We start from the raw sequence: 13,041 nt of genomic DNA on the forward strand, positions 1-13,041 counted from the left end.
TTTATTTTCATTCGGCAATGTTTCACTAGTTAGTTAAGTCAGCCTTATCAAGTTACAAATTTTTTTACAATTTAATGTAGACATTTTAACTAAAACGTACTTGAATTGTATTATAGATATTAAACTAAAAATATTTCAATATTGGACGTTATTCAAGACATTTATACATATTTAAATGTTGATATTTGTAAATATTGTACTCACTTATTTAATAAAAATAATTAAATTATCAGGACATTATCGAGCTTTAGAGTACGTACCAAGGACAACGAACTTTACTAGTGAGCCTTGAACTTTCGTAGCAATGATAAATATGCTCTATTCAAAGAATATATGTTTTCTATCTTATTAATATCATTTTACTGTATTTGTATATGTATCATTTCCGATAACCGACTTTTTTTATAATTAGACTCACAATCAAGAATTCGGGTGTTTTCCCAATCAAAATTACGACTGTGATTATCTTCCTTTTGTAGTTTCTACTGAGTCTCGATATATATTTCGTATATGCTCATTTATACGATTTTTCAAAGATCGTTTGATTTCGCCTACATATGATATAAGGTGATCTTTACATGTAAATTGGTATACGAGATTAATTTCTTGCCATTTTTTAGTTTTGTCTGTTCTCTAACATATAAAATTGTTAAATTTTTTTCGATCAAAGCATAAACCACCCCTGTCAAACCACAAGCCGGTAAACCCACATTACCCTGGCCACAGTATATTTATCTATTATTTCTTAAACTAAATATCCATGTATTGTATAAAATATATATGGTAATGTAGGATAACATTACAAGCGAGCTATATCCGCAGAAATCTGACCCTTGACCCCTAACCCACCCAACCCTAAAAAAACCTCTTTTACCAAGCCACAAGCAGGCTAACCCAACTAATCTCTGCCAAGCAAGCTAATCTATCTTAGCCTAGCTCCAGCGTGTTTTTTGATGATTTTTTTAAAAATAAATATATCCTACCTAACAAGATATTTATGACTGCAAGCCATTGTACCCTTAACTTAATAAATTCTTAAAGAATACCCTTACCAACCTACGAGTAGGCTACGGCTCTTAACCCTAACCATGGTGCTGTTATCGCACATTTTTTCTTGAAACAATTTTCAAATTAAAACCCAGGATAAACATAGTCACGTCTAAATATAAGTATATCATGAAATACGTTGTCTTATCATTTTAAATGTAGTTTATTAAAAATTATTCTTGTAAAAGACTATATTTTTAACTTTTTGCACCAACTACATCGTTCTACTGCAACATTCTTACATCCTTCTACTTTGCTGTTGACATGGCAAGATTCTCTAAAACTTACATCAACAGGCTTATCAGTTTTATATGGTTTTTGAATAATATAGCCGCTTTTTTACCAGGAATATTTTAAAATATCCATATATTTCCGCAAAGAAAACTGGTAATGTACCAGCAATTGTAATGTTATAATATCATTTCTTAAGTGTCCCTGTCGCTTCAGTGGGAATTTTTTTTATGTTAACAATTCTGTTTGTTGGTATCGTTATCTCTACAACTGTAACACAATGTCCACTCTAAGAATCAAGTCAAAGAATAGATCAAGGACCAATATTGAGATAAAATACTTTTTTTAAACTAAATTTAAAAGTGTCTTGAAATAAATAAAGTGTTGCTATAGAATACTTTCTTATAGTATTGCAATAGTATACATAAAAATCATCTCACCTGTAGCTATTTTTGTAAACTTTGATGTTTCCACATGGATAATATTTCGGTTTACTAAAGTTGACTGTACTATAGGACTGAATTGACCAGTTTTTTTATAATACTAGTTTCCCCGTATCTGATATGATTGGTTAAACCGTGTAACTGTACATTGTCGATGAAACTGACTGTACTGAACGTTGCACTTGTTTTTCTCCTTCTATTCCTATTCTTCTTGCTGAGTGCATTTCTAATTAGAAACCATTCTGATTTGAATTATAAATATTTGCTATTCTGATTCCTACAATACAAGATTTCAAGTCAGCAACAAAAACTTCAGTACTAGCTTAAAGATCTAAAGCACCTTCTAATGTTTTTTGGTAATAAATTTATTTGTTCTTCTGAATACAATTCGATGAGCTTCTTTAAATTTTACCACCCAACTCGCGGAAGCCTTGAATTTTAAGTCTTTTGAGCCGAGTTCTGTTTTTACTTGCAACGCCCATTTACGTATATATTCTTATTGTGCACTATCAAACCAGCTTCAAAAGCTGCTTTAAAATTATTTAATGTACGAGTATACTAGCAGATTAAGAAAATTTTTTCTCGATAAGTACCACTTTCATTTATTGTTTTGACCCTCCAATATTCTACGGCATTTTTTATATTCAAATAATACTTATTCAACATCATTTATACAATGTTTCGTTGATGCAAATTCTAGAGTAGAAAAGTGATATTGTATTTCATCTTCAACTATTTGAGCATTACTATCTTTATATTTTTCATGGAAATCCAAGGTTTCTTTAACAGTTATGTCTACATCATTGAACTCGTGTGCTACATCTATTAATATTTCTTGTGCTTGTACTTGGTATTTACAAGTTTTAAAAATATGTGAATAATAAATTTGATACGCTTAAAGTATTACCCTTCATTATTAAATCTTAACTAAAAGCACTAACAATAAATAAAACATTTTTTCCGTGGTTGCAGAGTATTACAAAAAACCTAGTATAATACTTATTTTGTTTTATTAATCAAAACATGTGATTAAAATGATAGGTGAAAAGTGACATAAATACATACGTAGTGATTAAAAATTTTTTTCTTATTATTATGTATAATATTATTGTGTTAACAAAAATTTTATATAAAAATGAAAGTCAATGTGTTTATACAGTCATCATAATTAATCAGTCACTTTAGTTGAACCATTAGTACATATCAAATGCAAGCCGGATGTTTATCACAATGATGTTTACACACAAAATCATCTGTGTAATATAACATGGTTTTGATAAAAATGCAGATAGCGTATGCTTTTTAAACATTAATATAACTTTCTTTAAAAAGCAATGATGACAGAAGTAATCCAATTAAACTTTGTTATAATTTATTCTTTGAATAAAAAATAACAGAACAATGCATTATATTATGACTATTAATTAATTAGAGTAAATATAAAATAATTACACTATAATTTAAATACAACACTCATTCCATATTTTTAATGGCAAAGACTTAAAGACTCTTCTTTTGATTTACAATAATAGCCAATCATAAATTATTTCTAATATACATACATGTATATAAAAATCGAATGTTATAGCATAATTATTTTATGAAATGTTTTTTCAATAATCCTGAGATTATTTAATAACAGTAAAAATCAATAATAAAAATGTTGTGGCAGGAATAAGTTGGGTTAGCCTGCTTGTGGTTTGATAGGGGTTATTTTTTTGGGTTTTTGAGGTTAGTGGTTAAAGGTTAAGGATAGCTTGGTTATCTAATATGTTTTGCTGGTCAAATGGTACATATAACAGAACAAATTATTTATAAATATACCGTAGCCAAGGTTAGGTGGGTTAGCCTGGTTGCGATTTGGTAGAGGTGGAGGTTAAGAGTAACACACCTCCAAAAAATTTTGTTTTAAGAAACCCTGAAATAAGTCAATTTTAATTTCTTATTCTCCCATTATAGATACAGTTTTTAAGTCACCCGACCCTATTTAACAGATTTCGAATAGCAAAATAGCAAAAAAATAGAACATTGAGCCTTATAGGAAAAAAGTTGCAACCTCTTGGTGTTTAAGTTATATCAGTATAAGCGCCTACGTATAAGAAATATTTTGGTGTTAATTTTATTTAAATATTCATTAGGTACAGAGCTAAGTTAAAAATACGATTTTTCGGGATGGTTTTCCCCCCGTAAAAGTGGACGTTAGCCAATTAAAAAAAACACGTGCTGAATGTATTTTTGAGTAATAAAACGTATCCAAATATTATTTAAATCAGTGAGGTTGATTTGGAATGGTTTTCTGTGGGAGATACCTACGTATCGTATTCATAATTTTTTAGAACATTTTCTAACGGAATCTGTAATAGAGCTTATCATCTTTTTAATACCTTCGTTTGATTCTGAGTTGTGAACCCATGTGTTCTACTCATTTGTTTTAAAAATAATTACCAATTCATTCATTAAATTATTATTCAAATGGATTGTTTAATCTGACGAGAGGGTGCCTGTTTTCGCTGTCAAAGTCCTTCGTGCTTCTTCCGTTACCACTTTTTTGTTTTACAATAACGTTATTAGGACATTCATCTCGTTTTATGAGAGATATCTTATCGTCTAAATATAATGTTTTTTTCTTACCATTCATGTCTATGTTATTTTTTATGCTAATACTGTTTTTTGTAATGTTTGCTACCAATGTTGTTTACTGACTCATAATTTATTCTAAATGCATACACGTTCATTCCCTCAGGATTTTCTATGTTGCGTTCAATTTTATCAGCTGTTGGTGATATTTAGTGTCGTTCCTATCCATATATTGTGTTAAAAGCTTTTGAACCCTAAATTTAGTTTCTATGATTTTTAATGATTGTTTTCTCGTGGAATCTAATTAAATGATCGAATGATTATGCAAAAAGTTATGAAGTATTTGTCTTCATGTTCATTTTTGTTGAACAATATTCTTACATGTGTCACTGTACACGCACACTTTTGTACATTATTTAATTGCAATAACATAAGCTGCAGTTCAGCTGGAGCTACATCAAGCTCGCATACTTCCATTAGTGCTTAAAAGAGACTGTCTTGAGTCCGTATATTAAATTTCTCTTGATTTTTCTGTAAGTAATTGTGTAGTTTTGCACAATTTATACTCAACTAACACTTAAAATAATTGCATTTGTTGTTGTTACTATAAGTGGCTAATTCAAATCTGCAGCTCCATGCACAAGGAGTTTTTTAACTCATTAAACTTTTTAAGTCAGTTTTTTGCTAATGCTAATTCCATGGCTCTCATTAATATCATAGGCGCGTTTTGTAGGCTTATGGACATACGTTTATACTGATAACATCCATGTAGTCCAGAAAATGCCGTTATAGATGTAATGACAGGTTCCACTAAAATTTGATGAAACTCTTAATGCGAATCATAGGATTACCTAATTTATCCAGGATTTCACTTGTAAAGGACAGAAGGTAAAAACTACCTAAAGATGTTTCATTCATTCCGTGATAATCCGTAACTAGTAATCACCGCTTCTTACCGTCTGTAGTAGTTTGTTTTAGTACGATCCACATAGAGCTGAGTAGTATTATTTTATCTGCTCTATTTTTTTGTTGCATTTCATTATTTTGTTATTTGTAACGAATGCTTTTTTTTATTATATATGCCTTTCTCTTTTACTTCCAATATTACTATTAATATTTTCTTTGAAAACTGAATTCTCAAACTTTTTTAAAGACTTAAATTACTGTAAGATTGCTTCCATTTGAGTTTTCGAATAGCTGATAGATGCCAATCTTATGTCTATTATCCCCATTGAAATTGTACCGTCTATAATTGGTATCAGATATGGTATTAAGGACGTTATCTAGTTATTAAAAATAATAATACAACTTACTAAAAATTAAGAAAATCAATGTTCAGACTATCCAGAAAATATATTTATTTTTTCAACATATGTTATAGTACTGAGTACCGAGAAATACTACAATAAATATAGCGTGGTTAACACTTTTTCTTGAGGGATATCTACGAAACGATAAGTAAATACTATAATACAAATAACAAATCCCAACGAAATTGCATGGACACATAAAAAAATATAAGGAATTATCGTGAAAACTTATAACCCATGTTATAATACTATATGAAGAGCTATTAATAAAATGCCACCATAAATAAGCCAAATGAAAGTATTATAAAAACATTGCATACTCACATCTTACAGATACATCTATTTATGACCATCCAAATTTTTGAATCGCTACAGCTTCATCCCTGCTTTGTTGTCAACGAAAAAGCGTGATTGTTCTTAATCACTTAGCTTTTTAGAGTGATCATTGGTGGATTATGCCTGACTTAAATGGCACACCGATGATGTACGTGCAAACTAATTATCATGCTTCGAGATGGTTTGGTTTCTTGTTTTAATTGCAAGCCAACGTGATCTGTCAATACATAGAATTCAGACAGCTAAAACTGCATTGGTAAGTTTGACCGATTTGATGTCTACATCTTCAGTTCCTCTAGCCTCATTACTTTGTATTTAAGTTGTAGTTTACTTTTCATTAACTCACTGAAGGCATGATTAAATTAGGGTAGTTGACAGTTTTTTTACTTTTATTGTAGAATCATTTTGCGTAAAGGTACTGCTTAGTCAAAAGCGATTAAAATCGAGCACCGCTACGCATGTGAAGGTCTATTGAAGCTCGCAGCATGTTTGTCTCAACAGAAAATTAAAAGCACAGCTAAAATCATTGTTTTCTCTCTTACACATTCGTTAATGCACATCTATTGTTCGTCCGGGCTTCCTGTCAGTTCCGTTTCTCTCATTTTCTCACTTAGTTCATTATTGTCTCTGTACAGAGTAGTCTCAAGTTGTTACTAACTGTGATTAGAAGTTCTTGGTTTTTTCGGAATTTTATTCGTGTCATTAGTTTTGTTAAATTTCACATTATCCCGTACTGGTTTCATAAACTTACGCGTTGATTTCTTTTACGTTTAGGTTGTCGAAATCAAGGTGAAGCTCAGCGTATTGAGAGCAACACACGGCGAAAATCCGCTTTCGCGGTACCGTGTAACGGTTATCGAGAGCAAGAGGGGTGCGGACGCGCACCTATACCTACACATACTACAAACAAAGAAGTTTTGTCAGATCACTTTTTGGTCATCGTATTGTTCTGTTCATATTGTAAATTTTCTCTTTAGGGGGTTTTCTCTTTGGACTCTCCTCCTTTGAGCCACGAACTATATCTTAGTTCGCTATCTTACAAACACTGTTTTTCTTAATCTGCCTTTTTTCTGTCCTCCCTCAATTAAATTTGGCACAGTAGTTTTTGTCAAGTAAAGTTAATATTTCGTGGTTTCATTAATTTAGTCTTTTTTTTGTAGTCAAAATTTAGGTTTTGTCAACTGATTAATTAGCTTCAAATTTATAACGCCCCCCCCCCCTCCTTACTATTAAAAAACTAGTTGACTTTGTCATGGTAATGCTTTAATAGGACGCAGTCAATACAACTGCAGGAGATAGTGTCTGTTACAAACAGATGCTGTTGGGATTCATATCTTTCTTTTGGTTGGGCATAAAATGGTGTTAATCTTAGAATATACTTTTTTGTGAGTGTATTAAATTTTTTCATATCCTGTTTACTCGTTACTTTAGCCAATGACTGCTTGATGCTTGAGGAATGTGCCAAATAGTTAATTAGTTTAAATGTCTGTTTTGTTTTCCTCCGCCCCGTTCACTAGTGTTTTTATCTGCATCAAGTTAAATTTTGTCTTAAATACTATCATTATTATTACTTAAACATGAAGAATTGTAATAATTATTATTATTACTATTATTTTAAGATTCAAGTAATAGCTGATGATAAATGTTGAAAATGTTAACTTTAATGATAATGCTAGTAAGTATTTATTGAAATAAATAACTTTCGACGTTTCGGCAAGTCATATTTGCCGCCTTACCACCTTGCGTACTACACATAGTCACCTGTGTGACGATTAAAATTATTATGTGATAAGGGCCTTGTTATCTTTATACTATACGGGCCAAAACGTCGAAAGTTATTTATTTTAATAAATAACTGACATCATTACCAGTTCAAGTCATTATTTCCAATATTATTATAACTATTTTTTCAAGATTATTATTGCTATTACAATTGTTACGGTATCTCTGATTTTCACTAAATATGGTCTTACCATAATTGTAGTTAGGTTTGTTTTTATTGTAGTTACAGTAATTATCTTCATCATAATTGTGATCGTACGTTGTTCCAAAGTTTGAGTTCGTTGTATGTAAATAAATGAAAAATATGGTAGATCCCTTCACAAACTGATTCTCTTGCATTTTGTGACTGTGTAATTTGCCGAAAATAATTATTTCTCTGGAAGGTACCTTGATTATTAATATTATTATTGCCGTTATTATAGTTCTCTTGTACTGCATATCATTTCTATTTCTGTTTGAACTAAAATTACTTCGGTTACCTGCCTACTTATTATTTCCTGCATGTATCTTTCTGAATCTGGCATAATAAATAAGAGCTCGCCATTCTGCTATTACATGATCCGACCAATTACTTTAATTACATTTCAGCATATCATACTTTTTCTTTATACTAGAGAGACTCGTTCATTGTTATTAATTTATCCAGTGATTTTCATACTCTCTTTCTAAAATCGCAAGCTATTATATCTGGGAATAATTTGGAAAAATTATTTCTATTTTCTTTTCGTTCTAATTTTAATGACTAAAAAACTTTTTTACTTGACGAGTTGGTTTGCACCGCCTGAGTTTTACGCCAGTAATTTCTTTAGTGTTTCTACTTATTTCATAATCTAATGTGCTATCTTCCCTCATGCAACGTATCACTTTAATAAATTCCTCGAACTAATGTCTTCTTTTTGGACGAATTCGTCATCCTTGGACTAGTATTTACTCATCAAGTAACTTTAGAGCCATAAACTGTATTTTCAGTAAATCTAAATCACTATTTGATCCGCGTTTACTATGTCAACCTTCATCTTTGTTTCCGAACATGACTGAAGATTCCCAATGAATTTCGATATTATATTTGTTAAGTTGATAGTAGATAGACTAGGCTGATACGAGCACACGCCGAATCTAGCACACGTCCCCCTCCCTGCCCACGTGCACGACCGTGCGTGGACAGCTACGACTCTGCACGAAGCGCTAGGGGTTGTGCACAGCTTCCTTCTCTCTGGTTTGCCTGTAGGAGAGCGTGTTGTTTTGTATGTATATGGATGAGAGCCCCAACCACACTCATATCTGTGAGGTATGACAAATAAGTGTTTCCTTTCCAAGGTAATACGTGTACACATATACATGTTTACCTACATACATAGATAAATACTTACATACGATGCGTGTATGTATATATTTTTATAAAGATTTTTAATTTAAAATGTATAATGGGTAGGTAATAGGATAGAATTAGAGTTAATGATGTAGTACAGTATATTTAGATCGAGTAGTCCTTGATTTCAATTTGACTATGTATAGATTTTTTTATGGGTGGACTGTTTATGCACAGCAGAAATAGAATCAGCAAAATAACAGCAGTAAGAATCATCTTGTTTGTGTATCGACAGGTCCTTCGTTCGAATTTGACTACCAGCCTATGTATAATGTGTTTTATTGGTGGACTGTTTACGCACAGGTAAAATTAGCAGTAGGAGTTATCTTGTATTATTATTACCTTTCTACGTATAACTAAGAGATCCAATGATACACTTACCTGTAGGGTACATCAGCAGCCAGAACTATCTTTTATTTATGACCGAAGTGTCTCAGCCATACGCTCTTTCGCATGCAGTGCAACCAATACTTATTACTAAGACAGGGTTTATCTGAATAGATACGAACACGAATAGGACAAGGATGGAATTTTTTAATTATAAGGTAATAAGTTTCGTTAAAAACAAATTTTATTTAACTTTTTTATCATTTAATTTTCAAGTAATAAAAATATTTGTTTTACAACATTTTAATAAAATTTAATTTGTGTATAATACTTCAACATTCTTTTTTTATATAATACTTCGACATACTTTTTTTCTCTTCTTTCCTCCATTGATGGTACTCTTCCTCTTGCTTTTTTTGTTGACGGTTGTCGAGTTTTTAAGTTCAACTGGTGGTGGTGGGGGTGGTGGTGGCATATTATCCTGCTGACTGAGGTTTTTAGTTGATAAATCCAGAGGCTGCAGTACATCACTATTCGGGCCAACTATTGGCGACACTGCCTCGGACATCACCAATTGTTTGACCGGTGACCATGTAAGATCAATTATTGGTGGTGATGCAGGTCGTGGTGACGGTGATGTTGCCAGATGACTAGTATGCTTCTTTTCGAACTCCTCCGTAAATGAAGAAGTTGGGCTTGATGGTGATATCAACGGCAAACGTGTATTTAGTATTACTGGTGGTATAGGGTCAACATTCGACAACATTGCCTTTGATACCGCTGATTTTTTTACCGGTGACCACGTGAGGTCAATTATGGGCGGCAGTTCGGGAGGTGGCGGTGATGTCTGACGTCTAGCGATTTCACGCTACTCATCGAACTCCTTCGTAAATGAAGGAGTAGGACTTATTGGTGTTATCGGTGGAAAGGGTCCATCGAATAATAACGGTGATATTGGGTGAGCGGCCAATCTCTGCCAAAACAAATCATCGTCGTTGCGGTCATCACTTTGTAAATACTCAACTAATTCACCCAGCTCTTCTTAAACTGACAGCGATGGAAAAAGGCGATCAGCGATGAGCAGCCCTGCATCCTGAGAGTTATGTGGTTGCAGCAGCAATAGATGGTCAGCGACGACTTGTCCTGCATCCTGAGAGTTGGTGATTGGTGAAGACTCAAACAACTGCTTGCAGACTTCCATTTCCAAACGCTCTGTCGGTGTAAAAGATACTTGGCGAGAATCCATGTCGATGAATGAATGAATTTCTGAGGTACTAACACCTCGTTTAAATAGGGAGTCGAACAGCTACGCCGAAAAATTGTAGTATTAGAAAAGGATACAATTATGTTTACAACTATCTCTCTTCTTAAAATTTAAATAGCATTATACATATAGAAATTCGTGAGAAGAGGAAAACTGCCTCTTTTATCTATTGAACCATCAGTGAGCAGAAATCCATAAGTAAGGAAAAATTGTATTAGAAAAGGATACAATTATGATTGTATCTATCACTCTTCTTCAAATGTAAACATCATTATCCATGGATTCCATGGAAAAATTCATGAGTAGGGGAAAACTGCGTTTTGTAGCCATTGGACCATCATTGTGCGGAAATTCATGAGTAGGGGAAATGACACTTCCAAAATACACCCCTCTCCCCTACCTAATACATACATGTGTATGTACGCAAGTTAGTCATGCATTTAATTTTCTTCGAGTGGCAAAATAAATTTGCCCACTTCTACAACAGCATTCAAGGAAGCAACAAGTCTGACAGAGGAAAAAAGCAAACAAGGAGCTCAATTCCAGAAGGAAAAGGAAAAGGAATATCAACGGTAGCCGAAACAGAAGCAGCAGTAAAGGAAGTGGTCCATAAATTTGACGCAGCAAAAGTAAGAGTGCCTCGATTTAAAAATCATAAAATCTTTTGCTTTTTTCCCTTACATAGTTGCCTAAATATGTATTTCTAAAGTTGCTTCTACTTTTTCCCAAACTCGCTTGACTAAAACTATCTCTCTGAAAAACTTTTCGTAAAGAAAATATTTTTCATAATTTTTTTCTGACACATTTTACTTTAAAATTAAGCTACTAAAAAATTTTTTTTTCAAACTAAAAATATTTTATCTCGCAGTTTATTATATCCATCTACATACGTTTGATACAAGCTGTCTTTCATAAATTATTTTTACTTTTCTTGTACGCGATTTAACGCAACAACGGTGAGAGTGCTTCGATTTTAAAATCCTAAAATATTTTTCTCTTACAAAGTTAACCAAATCTGAACTTCTAAATTTATTTCATACTCGCTTGACTAAAACTTTTCGTAGTGAAAATATTTTTTCCCGACACGTTTTACTGTAGCTACTAAAATTTTTTTCAAACGAAAATTTTTTTTCTCATAGTTTATTATATCAATCTACATATGTTTGATACCAACTGCTTTTCATAAATTATTTTCTACTTCTTCTTATACGCGCTCAACTAAAACTATATTTCTAAGAAAAAACTTTCCAAGTAAAAATATTTTTTTCTGACACATTCACCGTTTACTTATTTTTTATTCTCAAAGTGAAAATTACTTTTCCTTTCACATAATTCATTACATCTACTACATATGTTTCATTCACACTGCCTTTAAATTTTTTTTATTTTGCAAACTTAAATTATTTTTGTTCGTTTTAGCTCGACTCAATTTCTGTACCTACACCAGCATTAGGAAGAAAATAGCTAGGACGATAAGCAGTAGCAAGCAGTGTGCCATAAAGTTACAAGGACTGAAGTATCCCACGAGACCCATCCAGCAGCAGCAAAGGTAAGTTATCTGTATTACAATGATTGGTTTTATTTTCTCTTTCTACGACGTATTGTAAAAGAATGTTTTCACTTTTTACTGCGGTCGTGATCTTCCTATTATAAATTTCAACCATTTCTCAGATAGAAAAAAAAGTATTTTTGTTTTTCAAATAATACATAACGCAGTGTTCATTCACGTATTCCTATTTTTTTTTTTTTACAGCATTACGATGGTCAAGACAATATCAACTTATCGTTCAGGAAAAAATTCAACATCACGGTCTAAAGATCGATCAGTAGAAGAAAAAGGAACAAAAAAAATAGAAAAAGGTATCTTTTGATATTTTTTTAGTTTTTCCAATTTTACTTGCTTATAATGTAACATCACTTTTGAACTAAAAGTTTTTTTAAAGAGCAGATGCCAGTATTATTTGACGATGTCTACGACCAAGTGTGTAAAAATTTCATCCCGCTACCACGACCAGTTTCACCAATTCAATCAGATGGTCCGTTATGGTGGCTCTTTGATGAAGAGGACGACGACAACGACGACGAATTACCTCATCAAAATCAAACACAACCAAAAGAAAAATTAGAAGTGCCAGCAATAAAAGAAGAAGATGTCCCTTTAATGCCATCTACAATAGAAGTAAAGGATACACCGCTACCATCTCCTATATCATGGAGCGAGTGGATGGAGCTGTACAAGCAACCACCGCCACCTCCTTCATCATCAACACCACCATTACCACCAGCTCCAACACTACCATCACCATTTAAAGAATCACCGCCACTACCACTATCACCAACACTACCACCAACATC

The sequence above is a fragment of the Copidosoma floridanum genome, unplaced genomic scaffold (genome assembly GCF_036245765.1).
Source record: "Copidosoma floridanum isolate Cflo_tuat_1 unplaced genomic scaffold, Cflo_Japanese_pri ptg000004l, whole genome shotgun sequence".
Taxonomy (NCBI): domain Eukaryota; kingdom Metazoa; phylum Arthropoda; class Insecta; order Hymenoptera; family Encyrtidae; genus Copidosoma; species Copidosoma floridanum.